Raw genomic sequence first — 21,565 nt, 5'->3', positions numbered from 1 at the left:
TTTTTTTTTTGCTTAAGTTGTGTTGTCGTCTTGGTTTGAAAAAGTTTTCCGTGGGAGTAAGTTTTCAAGAAAGGGTCATTATTTTGATAGATGTATATATTTTTTTCTTTTTTTTTCGTCTGATAGATGTATTTTTGATGAAGAGATAGGAAGCAAAAAATGAAATTTTAATATTTCTTCTCTTTTATTTCAATGATTTTCATTCTCCTCTCCAACTGCTCCTGTCAACGCCACCCAAGTTCTCTACACGGCTGTTTCCATTGCTGGTCTCAGTCTTAATCTTCCTTGACCTACCATCTGTATAGTTGATTACATGTTTTTCACTTAGTTTCCAATACATCTCACTCTCTTCACTTTCGTCCATCCTTAATGGTTGCTCCTTCTCAGTGTTCTTTGATAGTTTTTCCCCTTCTGTGAGAAGTCTCAACATTGGAATGGGCTGGTCCTTGGTCATCTTCTCTTACATGTCTGTACTCACTCCATTGGTGATTTCGTTCAGTCTGAAAGGTTTAAACACCATGTTGTCTCTTGATTTCTTTCCTAAATACTAGGTTCTATTATCAACCATATATTAGATATCTCCACTTAAATAAATAGAGACATCCCAGTTTTAACATGCTCAAACACGAATCTGCTCTTTTCCATAGATTCTTCATCTAATCCACCAGAAGATCCTAGAAAGCTTGCTTTACCCTTGGAATGTCCCTGAACTCTGATCATTTCTCTCTAACTCCATTGCTACCTCCCTGGACTAAGCCACCATCATCACTCGCCCCAGGATTACTTTAATAGTCTCTTACCTAAACTCTTGCTTCCATATTGCCCTCTACACTGTTTTCTCCACACAGCTGTGGTGATTTTTCAGAAGTGTGACAGATCATGTCATACTTCTGGTCAAAACCCTCCCGTGATTTTTCATCTCATGTTGAGTAAAAACCAAATACCTTATTTCATACTAATTCTTTTGAACTCACTCCACCCCAGCCTCACTGGCCTTCTTCCTATTCTTTCACCACCCAGGCATACTTGGCATTTGCATTGGCTGTGCCTGTCTGGGATACTTTTCCTTCAGATAGATGTGTGGCTCACTCCATTCCCTCATTTGTTTCAAGCATTGCTCAAATGTCACTGTTGTGGGTTGAGTTCTATGGAAATCAGACTCTAAGATGATGTTTGGCATGCAAGATATTATTCAGAAAGCTCTTGGAATCAACACGTGTGGAAGGGAAGAGAAGGAAGCAGGAGTGGACAGAAGGAGAAGTCAAGTTGTGACCAAGACTTAATAACAGATTGCCCAATCCTACACTGAGCTCTAGAGCTAAAATGGCCTGTCAGAGTTGTCCCCCATTGGGTTGAAAAGTGCCACCCCTTTATGTACCCTTCTATCAGGACTGACCGTTGATGAGGTGACTTTCTGCTGCTGTGGCAAGCCCTGAAGGGTAGTCAGCAATTCCAGAAGCTGGGCCACAGCTCCTTCCTTAAAAGAGAATCTGGACATAATGTGTCCATCATTGTCACCTTCTCAATAAGTCTTATCTTGACCACTCTATGTCTGCTTGCAAACTGCATCCTACTTCCTGCACCTCTAGATCTCTCTTACCTCATTCTATTTTTCTGTAGTACTAATCATGATTTAACAAACCATGTCATTTATTTACTCTGTTTTGTGTTTATAGTCCGTCTCTCTTGATGATAATGTAGGGTCCATGAGGGCAGATATTTGTATCATTTGTTCATGAGTATATAACTAGTGCCCAGAACTGTGCCTGGCACTAGTGGACAGTTAATTGATATTTATGAATGAATGACGTTTGGTGAATTCTAGCTAATAATCAATGCAGTATTGATTAGAAGTCAGAAGTCGGTGCTGAAAATAGGAGATGAACTTTGTCTTTAGTTTCTGGTGTTCACTGCTATTCCAAAGAAGAGAGATACCAAGAGATGTTTATTATTTCTAATAATTATTTCTATTTTCTGCAGCTATTCACAAGCCTCTGGTATTTGGTGACCTGTTTCTGACCTGTACTTGATTAACTCAGCTTTGGGACCCCAAGGGAAAGATGAGTAATGACATGTAGAAGTCTGCTGACCCGTACCAAGTGTGCTTCTAATATTGATGAAGACTGGCATTTCATGTACATCAAGTTATTATGTAAAATATATATATTTTTTCATAGTATGCTAATGCTAACAGGCATGGCATGTTAAGATCAATAGGTATCTTAACAGTTGGCCCATTAACCCCTGATGGTCAACATAATTTGGTAGTGTAGACAGCAGTTCAACAATAGCAGGGATTGTCATAGGAAGGAAAGAGAGCGTTCAGCAGAGCAAAGATATAAATTCCTTTTGTTACCACTGACTGCACTTGCAGGTCATATCAGGTCAGGTTTTATTGCTCTTGGCTAAAGGCCAGTGCAAGATTTACAGAGCAAGAAAGAGGCTCCAGGGGAGACCAGTGTGAATTATAGGGTAGCTGGAGAGAGGCATGAAAGTGGTTAGCATGTCAGAGGTAATTTTTATAAACGGAATCATCAGACCACTGCATCACTGTCAGTTTTATTATGAAGTTTTTAATTTTATTATGAAGTGTTTTAAACATTTAGAAATACGTGTTTGTGTTTAAATATTGCTGATAGGTTCATTGAAGAGAACCTAGAGATATAGAAAAGCATAAACAGGAAAATAAAAATCACCCATTGAAAACTCCTGTTAATATTCTACTATATTTTCTTCTAGATTTTTTTCTACATACCCATTCATTTGCACTTTTATACTTAAACAAATATGTCTTTTCCTTTTTCCCTAAAGCTGCAATCACATTGCGGATACTACTGCATGTCCTGCTTTATTTACTTTTAACTTTGTCTCTTTAGCATATTCCCATATTATTAAATGTCTGTGAACATGATTTCTAATTCAAATAGCATGAGAAGGGGTAGCATGTGTGCACCTGCGTATTCCTTTTTACCACTCCTCTATTTATTCATTTATGCTGTTCTCAAATATTTGGTATTAAATAATATTGCCATGATCATTCTTGTATATACGCCATTTTGTACATCCTTGAATATTTTTTAAGGATGATTCTCTAGAAGTGGAATTACTGGGTTAAAGAATCTAGATACTTAAAAGGCTCTTTACGCCCATTGTCACGTGACCCCCTGAATGGCTGCTTCCGTTTGTACTTCCACTAAAAAGTGTATCAAATTGTTTCAATACCATAGATAACACTGGAAATTCTCAGTATTTGTATCTTTGCCTGTCTGGGTAAAAAATGACATTTTTATTCTAATTTAAATTTGCACTTACAGAGTGGATTTTTTTTTCACATTTTGATGGGTCGTTTGAATTTATTCTTCTGTACAATGTCTGTTTTTGTCCTTTCCCCCATTTTCTTTGGGAGAAGATATTTTTTTCTTATACATTCCTGTAAGCTTTTCCTAACTTAAATACATATGTATTTATTATAAAATATTCAGAAACTACAGGACAAACACAAAGAAAAATGCTGTAGGGAATAAGGGAAAACTTCTCCTTCATTCTCTGAAAGCTTACTGAAAATCAACTGACAAAAGGCAATTTAATAGGAGAAAAGGCACACAAATGTATTGACTTGAACACGGGAGAATCACAGAGTGATTACTCCACCACACAATGGGGGTACAGATGCTTATATATCCTTCTTAGATGAAAAGGAGATGGGAAAATATGGATGATTTTAGCGGGATAGTAAATGATTTTTAGGGGAATTCAATGGGCTTGAAAAACATACAGTGGCCTAGGACAAAGTTTGTTTGGCTTGCAGAGCAGATAATGATTTGTGACAAAAGTCTGTCCAGGTGCATTGACAGACATCAGGCTTTCTTCCTGTGATATGAGCTTAGTTAATGAAAACTCCAGGAAGGGACCAGAGGTAATTTTTTTTTTCCTTTGGTGAGTTTGTTCTTTAAGCAGATAAGGAAACTTCAGAGAACAACTTCATTCTATGTTTTGGGAAAGACAAAAGATTGAAAGATAGGAGGGGAAGGAACATCAGAGAGCCCTTGAGGCTTGTTTAGTTCAGCATATCAAAGCACCATATTTTGGGGGCTCAGAAACTGAGCCCCCAAAAGACCATCCACAATCCGATGACCCAGAGACAAAAAGTTAATATTTTGATTTGTTTTCCTTTTAGATGTATATGCACTTTTTAATATTATATATATAAATAATTTTACAACTTTAGCATATAATATACATTTTGTTTTTATCTTTGTTTTCATACTTCCATCAAAATTTACTATTAATTACTCATGGATACATGAATAATATACTTTTAAAATTAAAAACATTATAGATAAGATCAAAATCCCCTTTGACCACCCTCTCTCCGAATCCTGGCCCCTGTCCTCTGCCTTCCCTCCCCAGGGGCCACCAAAGTCACCACTGTTGTCAATTTGACTGGCATCCTTTCAAACAGATGTCATACATTTATGTCACAATTGGAATTTTGTGTGTAAGTCTATATGTGTGTATCCTTTTACAATTTTTATTGTTATATAAGCGCAAAGAAAAGTTGTGGAATGTAAATGTTTAATATGATGAATTATTATGAAGTGAGAACTTACATTACCGCACCCAGGTCAAAGAACAGAATATTTCCGGCACCCCAACCTCGTTTGTGTCCCTCACCAATCACACCATTCTTCTAATTCTTCCTGAATGTTATGATACTCACTTTCTGGCCTTTTTTAAAATATAATTTTATTATTTAGGTTTACATCCCTAAACATTATAGGGTTTTTTTTTCTGTTTCTAAACCTTATGCAGGTAGAATTATGCAGTGTAATATATTTTTTTGTGCCATGATTCTTTCATTTTCTTCTTTGTGAGATTAATCTATATTTTTGCCTGTAGGCATTCTTTGCTCATTTTCCTCACAGTGTAGTATTCCATTATGTTAATACAGCACCATTTGTTTATCCCTTCTTCTGTTGATGGATATTTGGATTGTTTCCAGCTTTGGACAATTACAAATGATGCTGGTATAAACTTTTTCTTTATTTTTACTTTTTTACATGTCGCTTGATACATATGTGAATGAGTTTCTGTAGGTTATAAATATAGGAGTAGAATTACTGGATCATTGGGTATGCATAGCTCCAGCTCTATTAGAAAATTCTGAAGTGTTTTTCAAAAGGTTTGTGCCAATCTACACTCCCATCACTAACGTGTGAGAGGTTCCATTGTTCCACATCCTCTCCAACACTTGTTGTTGTCATATTTTTTTGAGTTTTGCCAATATGGTGGGTGTGTAGCAGTAGTTTTTGTAATTTTAATTTACATTTTTCTGATTACTAATGAGGCTGAGCATTTTTCAATATGTCTATTGGCCATTTGAACCTACTACTTTATAGAGGTACCTGTTTACATCATTTTTTTCTATTAGATTGCCCATCTTTTTCCTATTGATTTGTAGGAGTTCTTCACATATTTTGAATACAGTCCTTTATCAGTTTATATGAGTTGCAAATATATTCTGTATCTTAAAATTTTCTCTCTATGGTGTCTTTTGAGAAACATAACTTCTTAATTTTAATATAATCAAATTTATGAATGTTTTTCTTTTTGATTAGTATTTTTTGTTACTTGGGTATGTGCTTTTACTTATACATCATATCATATATTTCTATCATTTTGCAATTTGATTTTTTATCTCATCAATATGTTATCCATTCTTGTTAATACATATACAATTATTTATTATTCTGAACTAGTGTATAGTGTTCTAAATTGTAACTATTCCACAGTTCATTTAATCATTTCTTCATTGAAGGTCATTTAGATTGTTTTTAGTTTTATTTACTTTTTGCTGTTCTTAAAAAATATAATACTTAACGTCTTTTAATATAAATCCTTTTTTGTCACCCTCACTACTTCCTTGCAATGAATTCTTGGCTGTTGAATTATTTGATTGAATATATGAACTTTAAAAAATTTGTTGTTTGCCAAATTAACCTTCAGAAATTCCTAATAGTTTATATGAGCGCTAGCATTATATACGTCCATTAGTCTAGGCAGTTGCCAACACTGGATTATATTTAAAAAATCTTTGTCAATAATAAGACCATAAAACTTTTAGAGAAAAACATTGGCAAATATATTTATTACCTTGTATTGTTTAAACAAGGCTAATAAAGGGCTGACCATAAAATAAATACTTTAAAAGTGATGTATATTAAAATTAAAGACTTCTGTTCATTAGCAAAAGGGAAAAAGCAATCCAAAGAGTAGGAGACAATATTCATAATACACATACCCGACAATAGACCCATATCCAGAATATATAAAGAACTCTGACTAATCAGTAAGAAAAAGGCATACAACCTAAGAGGAAAATGGACAAAAGACTTGGATGGATGCTGTATAAATAAGTATAACCATGGCCAATAAACATAAGAAAAAGCGCTTATTTTATTATATTCAAGGAAATGCAAATAAAATCCAAACTGAAACAGCACTACAAACCCACTAGAATGGCTATAATACAAAATAATGGAAAACACTAAGTGTTGATGAGGATGTAGAGCACTTGAAACTCTCATACATTGTTGGTGGTGGTATAAGTTGAAACAAACATTTTGGTCAACTATTTGACAGTATCTACAATCCTGAAAAAGTACACACCTATGACCGACCAATATTATTTCTAGGTATATATCCAACAGAAACGTGTACTCTGGAGCACCAAAAGACATTGTGAAAAGAAAATAAAAAGTCAGGGCCCCAAATCACTATGCCGAAAGGAAAAAGTTGAGCTGAGAACTGAGTCATGCAAGAAACTGCCTTTCCTTTTGTTTCTAAGCAGATAGCTGCAGGTAAAGGCTAACTGTCTCCACAGGTTGGTTCACTTTATCCTAGGTAAAGTGCGGATTTACTGAGTGCCAGATGAATACATAATTGACTATTCCCCTACCGGCTTCTTTTCTCTTCCAACATGTGAATTCAGTAATGTGACCATACTGTCCCTCTTTCCCCTCCAGTCTGCTCTTCCCCTTTAAATATTGAAGCCCTCAAAATCATCTTTGGAGAAATGGACAGATCTCCCTTCCAAGCACGTTCTTAAACTTGGCAAAATAAAATTCTAAATTGATTGAGACCTGTCTCAGATATTTTTGGTTTACAAATTGGTGACCAACAGAAGGGATTCTGAGTGGAGGTGGCCCTGATATCTGATGAATCTTTTATCAGTGTTTGATACCAGTGAAGTGGTGTCATTGTCTGGGGTAAATACCCAAAGTTTGTTGTCTTACGCCAAGGGAATTGAGGACATGGACACACACAGTAAGTGAGTTTGGGAGCGGTGGTTTAATAGGCAAAAGAAAGAGAAAAGAAGAACACCTCTCCTGCCAGAGAGAGGGGCACCCAAATGGGACTTCTGGCCCATGGTCTTCTGGCCCATAGACAGGCTTGAGGAAGCGGCGTCTGACTTACACACCGCCCAAAGATTGGTTGGACCATGTGTGACATTTACATAGCATGCAGGGAAGCTGGCTGCCCCACCCTAATCTTATTATGCAAAGGAGTCTTTGCCTGGCTGGCACCATGTGGTCTGCTCCCGATTGCGCACGTGGTTGAAAAGGAAAAGGGAAGATGGAGCCACCATTTTGAATATGCCTCCTTCCAGGTAGCCTTTTCCTATTGGCACAGCTGCTGGCATTCACCAGTACAAGCTTCCAGCTTGCTTATCTATGTCTGCAGCTTGATTTTACAGGCTGCTCTTTGTTAGAAAAGTATGATTTGGGGGCTTCTTTTCATTAAAAAGAAAGCATTACTGAGGACTTCCTTACCCTCACTGTCTGCCAAGGTAATTTCTTAACTCCTATATCACTAGTTTGAGCTATCTCTGTCGTTCAAACCAACAAGACAATATGCTGAGGCCTAGGAGTGCCCTTCTCCAGAGAATCCTTAATCTCCCAAAATTTGGTTGCTATCTAAGGCTTATTTTGCTGTGTAACTCCCTTTCTGGAGTTTTATTCACTCCCAACAAGGAAGGTGAGTTTTCCTGCTTCCCTGAGGATTGAGAGCTCCTTCATCTGGAGCTTCAGCTCACTTTCAGCTTGCTTCCAACATGGAAGGCAAGTTTGAGTTTTTTCAGCTTCTGAGATGATAGAGAGCAGTTTTCTGCCTGGGTCCCATTTCTAGGTAAGTAGCTGAATTGGAGTTTTGTCTGGGAAATGCTCCTTAATAACTAAAAGTTAAGATAAACAACCAGCTAATCTTAATTTCTCCTTACCATTAGGACACTAAGTAATCATATAAGTTGTGTGATCATTTGTTTGTTTTGCTTCACTGTTTTTTCTTTAGTTTTGTTTTCTTCTGTTTTTGTTGTTTTGTGGTTTTAGTCTTTTTTCCCAGCTCCACCTGACTTGGTCAAATTCAAAGGAAAGTTCCAAATTATGGGGAACAAGGCCTCTGAATTGGCTAAATTCCCTGCAGCTAAAAAGTAAAAGGGGGAAAAAAACCTGGCGATCAAAAGAAAAAAAATGATCCTAATTACCTGAGGGACTTTACACAACAAAACCTCCATTTGCTAGCCAAGCGCAAACTGAAAGAGCAATGGCAGCCTCCCTATCGTGTAGTTCAGTAGCTAAGATTCTGCCATTTTTTTTCACCATGACAGCCTGGGTTTTGTTCCTAAATTCGTGTTACTTTTGAAATATCAGCAGGTTGTCCCAGCTAAAATATGGTAATAAGAGATTTAAAAGGATTTTTTTTGAAGAGCTCAATGGTATGTGTGTACATATATATATATACAGAGAGAGAGAGAGAGAGAGAGAGTGTCTATGCTTTTCTTTTCTTTCCTAGGATCTTGTGCTTTGATTAAAAAGTTTCTTTTTCTTCTCAGTTGACTGAATTCTGTTTTCTCAATGTACTTCTGCCTGTCTTTCCTTCCTCTTACCACCCTCTGCTGCATGAGGGAATCTAAGACAATTTCTAACAGCCTAGGATTGCTTAAAGAAAACAGAGAAGGTGCCAAACTCCTTTTTGGGAGAAACTTCTGTTTTCCATTATGGACCCTCAAGAGTGTAAACAGACAAGGTCCTCTCATATCTGAAACTGCTTGCTTTTTGTATTGTATTACCTGATTATTTTTTACTGAAAGAGTTACCACAGGGGTCATTCTGTGTTTAAGATAAGAATGGGCACAGTTCAAAGGTAGAGAAATGTTTCTGTAGCAAAGTGCACTGTAAAAGCATTACATGGCCTAGTCCCGTGATATCTCTTTTTGGATTTACTGGTCAAACAGTTTTATATTTACCTCTGCTAGAGATTATAAGGTGTCAACATTTGGCATGAGGGTTATAAAGCTATAAATGCAGTCCAAAAGAGAATTATTTTTGTTTGTGTAATTTTTCATAAATAAGGCATTTAATATTGTTGGTTTAATAAAAACAGCTAAATCCTGAATTATCAGCCAACAAAAAGAACCATTTATTTAACCTTATGTTCTCACTTAGTTGAACGCTTGAAATTCACAGGCTATAAAAATGGTTAACAGGAAAGTAATTTTAAATGGTGACTATCAGTTTTCATAAGTAATCTAGGTAAACCCTTAAAAAATAATTAAGTAAATGTAATGAAATAAATGCTTATAAATACATTCATCAATAATTTAGACTCTAAGGCTATATTAAATTAAAAATAGATATTCATTAAATGTCTGGATCACTTCCAATTTTTAAAAAAGCATTGTATTACAGGAAAACATTTTTCTAAAAAATGTGTTCTTATTAAAAGGAAATAATTTTTGTCTAATTCAAAGGTTATTTATGAAACAAGGTAACAAGTACCAGTAAATAAGAGAGATGTAAAGGAAGTTATAGAAATAAAGATTTAAAAGAGATTTAAAAGGTTTAAAAGAAAGTAATTTTATATGCAATAGAATCTTATATGGTAAGTTTTCTATCCTAAGATAAAATGACTGGTTATTTAAGAAACAAGAATGTTTAGGATAAAGCAGGAAATCCAAGCATATCATAAGTGGTTTGTGTGAATCATGATAAGCTTTATAAAAAGAGAATTTATTAAAAAACCTTTATGTGATAAAGTTGGCTATAATTAAAAGGAAATTATTTATAATAGTCTTCGAAGACATTGAGTTTTGATATTAAAAATACACTAATACACTAAAGAATTGGTTAGAACAACAAAATGTTCTTATGGTATTTATTTACTCTTAATAAAATTACAAGAGATTTTGATTTTTCTTAACCCAGAAGTTTAACTTTTATTTCATCTGACTGTTTTCAGCTTTCTCTCCTCTTTGAGAAAGCCTGAGATAATAACTCACTCCAACTTTTTCATCAGCTCCTCTAAGTTTTTTTTTTCCTCAGGTTCTAACTACTGTTGTGGTCTGATGCTAAAAATGTTTTATCTTAAAGGTCTAAAGGAAATGTTTTTCTTCCAATATGACATTCTGTTCTCTTGGCTTTTCTTAATATGTCTAGATTGTTTTATGAAATGGAAAACCTTCTCTTATGACCCAGGATACACCCTTCCTATGTCTAATTAATTCAAATACCCTTTTCATTAATTTTGACTTGCAGTTTATCTAAATGGACTCCCCATAGGGAAAAACAGTGACACTGCAGAAGGTCTTTTTTTGTTGCCTTTTGGTAACTGGCCTAACAAACAGATTTTATGTTTTATCAAAATAATTCCTATGTCATTTTTATTAAGTTTTGATTTACTTAGGAAAAAAGATTAAATTTTTTTAAGACTGAGGTTATTACATTTATGTAACTTTTTGTATTGCCTTGAAGGTTTTTGTGCTGTTAAGTTATAGGGCTTTGAGTCCTGGGTCTAAAAAGGACACCAAGTCCTGCCAAATCTTCAACACTAACAGCAGTTAAAACCTCATTTTCAGACACAGGAGAGGATAACAATCAAAAGAAACTGTGTTCATGGAACAGAGGGCCAGAAATTAAATCATTCAACCCCTCTAGGCCCAGGGACTATTGCAGAACAGATGGGTACATGAGATTGTGAAGGCTGATTTTGAGACAGAAAATTAGTTCAGAGTTTCTATAAATTAGACATTAATATCAAAGGCACACTGATGCAAGACCAGTATGTGGGCCCCTGTGTCAGAATAACAAGATTTTCTTGGAGCATTAAACTATTCTTTAATAAAAAAGTTTTAAAAAGTTTTATGAAATTATATCTTATGGTAAAGATGATTAAAATTTAATAGATTTGTTTATAAAATTTGAGAGACAAATTTAGTTGGCCTCATGCTGTCTTTATTAGGGTTTATTATTTGAGAAATTAAGTCTCCTGCCTCAAAGAATAAAGGTTTTGCCTTTAAAAAATATTTGAGTTATCACTTTGGCTAAATGAATGACTTGGTTTATAATGATCTGTGATTCTATTTTGTGATATCAAATACTTGAAACTTTTGATATTTGACAAACTTTCCAAAATGGAATTCTCAGTCCTTTTGACTTCATTAATTATGTTTTGGTGTTAGGTCCTCTGAAGTTCAAAAGAGATATATTTAACTTATTTGGTATAATGAAATCATACAGTAAACATTGTCAAATGTGAAATGATATTTAACCTTCTTTGGATTTTATTTATATAAATGTGTTGTTAGTATGTATTCCAAAATTATAAAAGTTCTATGATTCTGATATGTCTTAGTATATGTTATTAGTAGCTGTTGTCATTATTATGTAGAATTGTTGTATGCCACAGAAATAACCAAATTTCCTTGTCAATTGCGTCTTTAACCATGGCTCTTTTAAGACCTTTGTCATCCACAATTGTTGCTTTACTTTGATCTTTTTATAGGGTGATATATAATCAACTATAGAACTCTGAGGAGTACTCTTAAATATAGGTTTCTGATAACTTTAGAGATTGTGCCATTGGAGTAGAGATAATAACTTCCAGGACTCTCATGAAGAGGTGATGTATTAATGAGGATTATTGATCCAATATCAAGCAGAACAGGAGTTAGTTGCAAGGACTAAACTGAGAGAAGACTGAAATAATCTTTTATGACCTTTTGTTTAAAACATTTGCTGATTCTTTTTGTTTTGCTTTTTAGGGTCAAGAAAACTTTCTGTTTTTTTCTTTTTTTTTTTGAGACAGAGTCTCACTCTGTCACCCAGGCTGGAGTGCAGTGGCATGATCTTGGCTCACTGCAACCTCTACCTCCCGGATTCAAGCGATTCTCATACCTTGGCCTCCCAAGTTGCTGGGACTACAGGTGCCCACCACCATGCCCGGCTAATTTTTTGTACTTTTAGTAGAGACGGGATTTCATCATGTTGGCCAGGCTGGTCTTGAACTCCTGACCTCAGGTGATCTGCCTTCCTTGGCCTCTCAAAGTGCTGAGATAACAGGCATGAGCCACCACGCCTGGTCAACTTTCTGTTCTTTTAAGCTATTTATAGCTTTTAATAATTGAGTAAAGTGTACTCTAGTGAGAAAAATTTAAGACATAATTCCGTTCTCTCTACCTAATTTCTCCAAAATTTGGAAACTATTTGTGAATATTCTTAATTTATGGCAATATAGTTATTTGCATAAGTTCAATAAGAACCTGTTTTCTTTTATAACAGGGCATAATTGGAGACACTAGTTATTTTACTAAGGCTTTGACTGGAATAACATTTTCAGATTTCCTTGAAAAAAATGAGTCTGACCTAAAGAGCCAATAAAAGCCCCTTGGAAAAACTGGCCTCATACTTTGTCCTTTACAAGGTCCTGACCTGTGGTAAGTATAGAATGCTACTTTCTGACAGGTCTGGGGACCCCAAGTTTTCTTGGTACCTCGAAAGAGAGGAATTCACCCAATTCTTAAAGGTATCTGCAGACACAGATAAATCCTTGGCTAGGTTTGAGGCTTTTAAAAGGTCTAATCTTAGATTCCTTATGGAAAAGGGTCTAGCAAAGCCAATTTTCTTTTAAAGAGAGCCTATAATAGCAAATGATTATTCTCACTTATTATTTGATTATGGAAGTAATCAAGCCAAGAATAATAGGACTAAACCTTATTTTACAAATAAATTGGTCCTGCTATTTTGTCTTTAATACAATTGAGGAACTGAAGAGAGAAAAGTCATGTTTCAAAATAAACTATAGTACATCTGTTATTAGATTCTAGACTTGCCTAATGTTTTTCAATTTTTATTATTTTTTACAGTTTGGGCTGAATTCTAAATTTTTCTTGGCTGCAAGTCTCCAAAATAATGTTTTCAAATTTTTTCCTTCTTTTCCTTTTTTAATTTATTTTTCCTAATTTGAAATCACTAAAAATTATGCTGTGCTTTGCTTAAAGCCCTGCAGACTGAAGCTAGACAACTTAAACTTTGGAAGAAAATAACAGCAACCTATTTATATATATAAACCAACTTTCATACCTGCCTACCCATGTATGAACTTCAGAGTAATATGGCCTATGCGGTTTTCCAGGAATGTTTTCACTTTTTTTGTGTGTGTTGTTTTCGTTCTCTCTTCCTCCCCTTATTTTTTCTTTGTGGGATGTGAGACTTCACAACCTGTTAAAAATGATTACTCCTAACAATGTGGGCTATATCTGTCTAGGATAAACCATCCTAGCCAAGTGAGATCAAACAAAACTCAAGACCGGAGACTAATTTCCTTCTAAAATGTTTTCTCAAAAGATTTTTTGAAAGATAAGGGGAGAGAAACATGAAAGGAAAATAAAATCTCCAATTCGTTATGCCAAAAGGAAAAAGTTAAGCTGAAAGCTAAGTCGTGCAAGAAACGGCCTTTCCTTTTGTTCCTAAGCCAATAGCTACAAATAAAAGGTTAAATATCTCCACAGGTAGCTACTCTATGTTCACCTTATCTCATGGAAAGTGCCGATTTACTGAGTGCAAGATTAATACGTAGTTGACTATTCCTCTATTTGCTCCTTTTCTCTTGCAACCTGTGGATTCAGTAATGCGACCATACCCTCCCTCTTTCCCCTCCAGCCTGCTCTTCCACTTTAAATACTGAAGTCCTCAAAATTATCTTTGGCGAAAGACACAGACCTCCCCCCCAGGCATGCCCTTAACCTTGGCAAAATAAACTTCCCAATTGTTTGAGACCCATCTCAGGTATTTTTCGGTTTGCAACATGTACTAAATATTCAAAGGCAGATTCTTCATAATAGTCTCAAAGTGGAAACTATCCAATAATCATAAACAGTAAAATGAATAAATTTTATTATATCCACAACGAATTATTTAACACAGCAATGAGAATAAATGATGCTTGACTACACTCTATAACATAGGTGAGTCTCACAAAAGTAATCTGGGTGAAAGAAACTAGGAAAAAGAGTACGTAGTATATTATTCCATTTTTATATAGGATTAAAAGGGGCAAAACATGCTGTTAGAAGTTAGAGTAGTGGTTACCCTTGGCCAGGAGTGGAAAGCTGTGACTGGCAGGGAAAATGAGGGGACTTCTGGGATGCAGGTTTTTTTTTTTTTTTTTTTTTAAAGAAAACAGTTTATTGAGTAGCAGAAACCAGATTATAGTAGGTTGTAGAATTCAGAGGGTGGTAGAGAATTATATATGTGCAAATATTATGTTGTCATCTAAGGCAAATCTGATATTCATTGGTTAAATTTATAGACTTTTCTTTCTCCCTGCACTACTCAAATACAGTTATTTACTCCTCTTCAGTGCTCAGTTCTATGCTCTTTTCTAGACACTCACTGAGTGAGTTCATACGTTCTCATGGTTTTAACTGCTTATATGCTAATGATTTCCAAATTGACATTGTCAGTCTTTTTTCCTCAAACTTCAAATTCTTACAGTCCATTGCATAGCACACAGATGCAGGTAATATTTTGTTTCTTGATCTGAGTACTATTAAATAGTTAAAGGGATAGCTTCAACTTGTGAAAATCCAGCTAGCTATACACTTTTGATATGTACTCTTTTCTGTATGTATAGTATACTTCAATAAAAGGCTATTTTTAAATGTATGTGATAGACCACAAGTCATATGCTATCATTGCTTCAGTTTGCATTTCTTTGATTTTTACAGAGATTGAACATTTTTTTTCATATGTTTATTGGCACTTTGCACTGTTTCCTTTTTTACATTATTTATTTATGTTTTTACTAATTTTTATATGAGGATATTTGCCTTTTTATCTTTGACATAAAAGCTAAGAATATTAACTTTTTGTCATTTATGTTGCAAATATTTTTTCATTTGTCATTTTCCTGGTATAGGAAAGTACTTAATTTAATTTTTATGTAATCAATTCTATCAGTCATTTCGTTCATAATTTCTTAGTTTTCGCTAACGCTTAACTAACTCAAATGTCCTCAGACCTCTTTAGTTTGTGAGTACAAACACAATCACAGTAACACTTCATTTTTTTGATTTGTAGCTCCCACCTGCTGAATTGTAGGACCTCAGTCTCTACCTTGTTTTTGCACACTCCCATGTCCCCCCATTTTTGGGACTCCCTATACTCTGCAGCCTCCTTGTTGAGAAGAGTATTTGTATCTCTCAAACTTCTGAGGGTGCCACATCACCAGGCATGACCTCCGCTGTATACCTTACTCTGTCTGGTACTACCTCCTGGTGTTCTTAGGGACTCACACCCTGGAGTGAAGGAAGATACTCTTCAGTCCTAACCGTGCTGCAGCCCTATGTGGTCCAGAAATGGGGAGAATGTCACTTGCTCCCTAAACAGCAACAGGTGCTGTATGATCATTAAGTAGATATATAAAAATAGAAAATTACCTCTGTCATTGTGGTTTTCAAACTCATTAGCATCAAAATGTGTATCATTTCATAACTTTTTTGTATAAAGTGTTTTACTCAACAAACAGCTGGCTGTGGTTTTTCCATGATGGCTTTAGTGACTCATCCATCAGGCTTGCTAGTTTATAAACATAACTTGTAAGTGGCAGGAAGGTAGAAGCTGCTTAGACTCTTCTAAGAAGCCTGTATTCCTGAACATTTATTTACTTCATCTCTGAAATTAAGCTTACAGTGTCTATAATGAGTAACTAATATATCCATTTGTGCAGAGAAGTTTTGATAAGAATAACATGCATTTCTGAGTATTTATTTAATAAAATAACTTTATGCTTTAAAAAAGTCTATATTGCAATCAAAGCTTTAAAAAGTATTAAGGAGGGTAAAAATGGCAGATCTGAGTACAAAAATCTTAAGAAACTGTAAATGAAATGCTGTATGTAGGTGTAAAATATTAGTAAAAATGCATTAATATTTTTATCAACTACTCTAAGATCTGCCATTTTATGTTATGCCAGTTTTTATATTTTCATCCGTATTTCATTGTACGCTTTTGTGTTCTCAAGCCTTTTCCCTGATAAAACCGGTCAGAAGTTTGTCTACCTTATTATTGTTTTTTAAATTGGCTTAGCAGTTCTTTGATTGACTTAGTAATTATGTTTTCTTCATTCAATGTATTGATTTCTGTTTTTGTTTAATCTTAATTCCCTTCCCTTTCATATCTTGTTTATTTGTGATTTTCATGACTACTTGTATTAAATCTTAGCTTAATTCATTTTTATCCTGTTTTTGCTTAGTAAGGTATTTAAAGCTATAAATTTGTCTCTGAACATTGGAATCAGGCATTAATTTTTAAAGTAGTGTATTTATTGTAATTATTTTTCCCTTAAGTGAAAACATGTTCACTATAAAAATGCAAACATACACACATATATGGAGGATGAAAGTGATATGCCAATCTCTTTTTGCATTCCTTCTCTGTAATACTTCTTTTCTTATCCAGAGATACAGTTATTGCTTTATCTATCCTCCCAGATGTATTTTTATGCATTTATCAATGTATGTGTATGTGTTCATTTATGTTTATATACTTTACACATGTATATACACATATATAGCTTACATATTATAAGTATTGTTCACATTATACAGATAATTCTATAAATTGATTTCTTTTAATATGTCATAGATATATATTAATTTCCAGTTGCCCTCTAATAATATTTTACCAGTTTACACTAGCTATAAGAGGTTTGCTTTCTAATATGCTATCCAATACTGTAGGGAATCGGTCTTTTCTAACTTTGGCAAAATTGATAGGTAACAAGGTATATTATTATTTTTATATTAACGTACACTTCTTTGATTATTAGTGAGATTAAAGTAATTTAATTTGTCTATTAGCCACTAATATATCTTCTATAAATTGCTTTCCATATTCTTTGCTCAGTTTTCTTTTTTTTTTTTCTTTTTTTGAGACCAAGTTTTGCTCTTACTCCCCAGGCTAGAGTGCAGTGGCGAAATCTCGGCTCACTGCAACCTCCGCCTTCCAGTTTCAAGTGATCCTGCTGCCTCAGTCTCCCAAGTCACTGGGATTATAGGCGCCTGCCACCAGACCCAGCTAATTTTTTTGTATTTTTAGTAGAGACAGGGTTTCACCATGTTGGTCAGGCTGGTCTCGAACTGCTGACCTTGTGATCCACCCGCCTTGGCCTCCCAAAGTGTTGGGATTTCAGGCGTGAGCCACTGCGCCCGGTCTTTGCTCAGTTTTCTATTAGGTTGTTTATCTTTTTCTGTTTTGTTTGGCTAGCTCTCATTATTTTCTGAGTGGTTGATAAATAACATTTGATATCCCACTTGACCCAAGCATTATTGAGGAGAGTGGTTCTATATTTCCAAGCAGTTGGGGATATTTTTTTGTTTGAAATGTTGCTATTTCTTTTCAATTTTGTTGCACCGAGGGTAGAAATGTAACCTGTATAATAACTACTTTCTGGAATTTATTGAGGTTTACTTCATGGTCTAATATATAATTAATTAAAAATATTTCCATGGATATTGATAAAAGGTGTATTTTCTTTTGTGAATTATGTAGTACACATCTACCAAATCAATCATATTTCTTATATATGCAGAACCTTTACATCGTCAGAATTTTTTTTCCTAAATACAAGATAGGTCAGTTAGTCTTCTGGTGTTACTTTGTTTTGTAACTGTATCCTTATATATTTAAACAGTTTTTGCTTACGATATATAAATAGTACAACTATTTTAAATGCATTAGATTCAAAAGTACAACTTTTTAATGTAATGTTATTTAGCACAAATATTTTATGACTACTGTATCTTCATTTAAAGTTGCATATTTATTGTAAAATAACCCTGTTTAGCTTACTTATATTTTTCTACCTCCATTTGTTGTTGTTGTTTTTATATTTTTGTTTGTTCTTTTTCTTTTGAGATGGAGTCCCGTTCTGCCACCCAGGTTGGAGTGCAATGGCACGATGTCTGCTCACTGCAACCTCTGCCTCCTGGGTTCAAGTGATTCTCCTGCCTCAGCCTCCTAAGTAGTTGGGATTACAGATGCCCACCACCATGCCCATCTAATTTTTGTATTGTTAGTAGAGATGGGGTTTCACCATGTTGGTCAGGCTGGTCTCGAACTCCTGACCTCAGGTGATCCACCTGCCTTGGCCTCCCAAAGTATTGGGATTACAGGCGTGAGCCACCGCACCCGGCCTGTCCTTTTTTAAAACTTTGATAGCTTTAATCATTTTGTTTTAGGCTTGTCTCTTTTAAACAGCATATGTTCTGTTGTTGTTGTTGTTTTTTGAGACAGAGTTTCACTTTTGTTGTCTAGGCTGGAGTGCAATGACACAGTCTTGGCTCACTGCAACCTCTGTCTCCCAGGTTCAAGTGAGTCTCCTGCCTCAGCCTCCCAAGTAGCTGGAACTACAGGCATGTGCTACCACACCTGGCTAATTTTGTATTTTTGGTGGAGATGGGGTTTCATCGTGTTGGTCAGAATGATCTCCAACCCTGACCTCAGGTGATCTGCCCGCCTTGGCCTCCCAAAGTGCTGGGATTACAGGTGTGAGCCACTGCACCCAGCCAGCAGTGTATGATTTTTGCCGTATATTACTTCAATATAAGAATCTTTGTTTTTGTTTAAATAATTACTATGTGAGGTAATACATATGTTAATTAGCTCAATTTGGCTATTTCACAGCATATGCATATTTCAAAACATGTTGTACACCATAAATATATACAATATTTATTGGCCAATTTTTAAAAGAATCTTTACTTTTAAAATATATGGCTTAACTCATAAATATTTGTTGTTATGCCTGCTGGGTTTGATCTTACTTTTGCTATTTTTTTCTTATGGTTCCTTTGTTTTATTTAATTTACTTTTCTTTTGTTACATAGACTTATTTCTTTGCTTTATCCTTTCCAGGAATTTGAAACACAGACTATTTTATAAATTCTACATATTTTTTCACATTTTAATATTTCTAGAATTAAAATACATCTTATAATTTAGGGTATGCCATAGTTTAATTTGCAACAGTTTTTCTTTCTTAACAGTACAGAAAAAAGATGTTTCTTAAAAATGATGTCACCCTTAGGTTAGATGAAATACAGTATGTCTCATTTTTATTTGTTTTTACTTTATTTTTTTCAAAGGATTTGGAAAACATAATTTTCTAATTGAGTCAAAAACAAAATGACATTTTATTTAATTAATTTTTCTAGCTTTAAGGTATAATCGACAAATAAAAAATTGTATACAATTCAAAGTGTACAATATGATGTTTTTATATATGTATATATTGTGAAATGATTATGACTATCAAGCTAATTAACATATTCATAACCTCGTATGGTTACTTTTCTTTTTATGTGTGTAGTGAGAACATTTAAGATCTACTCTATTAGCAAATTTCAGGTATACAATATTATTAACTATAGTTACCACACTGTACATTCATTTTTCACAGTTTATTCATTTTAATGGCTTATTTCATTAATGTAATGTATTCCAGTTTCATCCATGTTGTCACAAATGACAGGATTTCCTTCTTTATAATAAGCAAATAATATTCCATTGTGTGTGTATATACATACATGCATAGCACATTTTCTTTATTCATTCATATGTTGGCAGACATTTAGGTTGTTTCCATATCTTGGCTATCGTGAATAATGCTGCAATGAACATGGCAGTGCAGATATTTCTCTGAGATGCTGATTTTATATCCTTTGGATATACACCCAGAAGTGGGATTGCTGAATCATATGGTAGTTCTATTTTAAATTTTTTGAGAAAGTTCTACACTATTTTCCTTTATGGCTATACCAATTATATTCCCAACAACAGTGAGAACAAATTTCCCTTTTTCCACCCTCTGACCATCATTTCTTTTTTTATTTGACATTTTTATTATTGACTTTTATTTTTTATAATTACTTTTTAATTAACAAATAATAATTGTATATATTTGTGGGATACAATGTGATATTTTAGTGTATCTTTATGGGATACAATGTGATATTTTAATCTATGTATATGTTATGGAAAGATTCAGTCAAGCTAATTAACATATCCATCACCTCACTGATTTATCATCTTTCTGTGGTGAGAATGTTAAGAAATCTATGTTAGCAATTTTGAAATATACATTATTAATTGTTGTCATCATGCTGTGCACTAGATCACTAAAACCTATTCCTTAAGTCTAACTGAAACTTTATACCCTTTGATCAACATCTTTATTATCCCCATCCCTTCTCCTGCCCGCTAAACCCCTAGTAATCACCTTTCTACATTGGACAGATCATCTAGACAGCAAATCAGTAAGAAAATATTGGACTTGAATTCTGAGTTAGACTAGACACTTGTTACCTTTTAACGTTTTGGATAATTGCCACCCTAACGGGTATGAGATGATATCTCATTGTGGTTTTAATTTTCATTTCTCTGATGATTAGTGATGTTGAGCATCTTGTCATATAATTGTTGGCCATTTTATGTCTTCTTTGAAAAAATGTTTACTCAGGTCCTTTGCCCATTTTTAATCAGGTTATTTGTTGTTTTCACTATTGAGTTGCATGAGTTCCTCACATGTTTTTAACTAACCACTTATTGGATATATGGTTTGCAAATATTTTTCCCCATTCCATGTGTTTCCTTTTAATTTTGTTGATTTTTTTTCTTTTGTTGTGCAGAAACATTTTAGTTTCGAGTAGTTCAGTGTGATCCATATAAAAACTGTAATTACATTTTTCACAGAAATAGAAAAAAATATAAAATTTGTATGAAATCACAGAAGACTCCATGTAGCTAAACCAATTTTAAGCAAAAAGAACAAAGCTGGAGGAATCACACCTCCTAAATTAAAATTATATTACAAACTAGAGTAATCAAAACAGCATGGTACTGGCGTAAAAACAGACACAGAGACCAGTGGAACATAGAAAGCCCAGAAATAAACCCACGCACATATGGTCAACTAATGTTTCACAAAGGCACCAAGAATACACAGTGGAGAAAAGATAGTCTCTTTAATACATGGTTTTGGGCAAACTAGATATCCACATGTTAAAAAAGTGAAATTATATCATCAAACCATACACAAAAATCAACTCAAAATGAGTCAAAGCCTTAAATGTAAGGCCTGAAATTGTAAAACTCCTAGAAGTAAACAAGGGAAATGCTCCAAGACACTGGTCTTGACAATAACTTTTTTGAATATGACATTGAAAGCACAG

This window comes from Piliocolobus tephrosceles, chromosome 12 (genome assembly GCF_002776525.5).
Source record: "Piliocolobus tephrosceles isolate RC106 chromosome 12, ASM277652v3, whole genome shotgun sequence".
Lineage (NCBI taxonomy): Eukaryota > Metazoa > Chordata > Mammalia > Primates > Cercopithecidae > Piliocolobus > Piliocolobus tephrosceles.
Note: the sequence above shows the minus strand (reverse complement) of the source record.